Source organism: Marmota marmota, unplaced genomic scaffold, assembly GCF_001458135.2.
Source record: "Marmota marmota marmota unplaced genomic scaffold, marMar, whole genome shotgun sequence".
In the NCBI taxonomy this organism is placed as follows: domain Eukaryota; kingdom Metazoa; phylum Chordata; class Mammalia; order Rodentia; family Sciuridae; genus Marmota; species Marmota marmota.
In genome coordinates this window covers 7,904,035-7,904,795 of record NW_025999962.1, presented here as the reverse complement: position 1 = coordinate 7,904,795, position 761 = coordinate 7,904,035, and positions in this window count along the sequence as shown.

Below are 761 nucleotides of genomic sequence, written 5' to 3'. Positions count from 1 at the left end.
AGGGTCACTGGCTGCTTGGCAAAGACAAAGGAAAATGGACAAGGGAGCACCTGGAGCAGGAAGCCTGTCCTGAGAGAGCACCAAGGTTCTCCAGGACTTCTGCTGTGACACATCCTCAAAGGTGTCTCCCCATCGTTTGCAACACACCTGTGCTGAAGGCGCCTGGTAGGTACCCAGCAGGCAGTGCAAGCTGCATAGGTGGATGCCCTGCAGAACCCTGAGCCAAACAGAAGCCACTGGAAGAGCAGGAATCACACAGAGGTCCCTTCTAGGAGCTGAGAGAGGTGTGTGGAGTCAGGGTGCAAAAGCCTGGGCGTCCAGAAACCACAAGGAGCAAGAGCAGAGGCCGCAGAGGGGAGCAAGGCCTGCCAGGCCCAGTGCCCCTGCAGGAAGGTCTCCCCAAGAAGTCACACAAGTGAGAGCAGCAAAGGCCGGCTTTGGGCATACTGGTAGGTGTAGAGGGTTGAGGGACAGGGGCCCTGGTACACGGCTACCACACCCAACCAGACAGAGCTGAGTAGACAAGGAGGTGACAGGCCCCACACGACACACACACCACAGCCCAGCCTCTGCACAGAGTCACAGGTGCGTGTGCACTTAATCACAGCCCTTAGGGCCCTGCACAATCCTCAGCCCCGGCCCCAGAGTCCTCCCCTCACGCATGTGCGCGAAATCACGGTCCAGGAACGAACGGTAACGCGGGTCTGCACAACCACACACTCACACAGAGGAACCGGACGGGCACACGCGTGACTCAGACC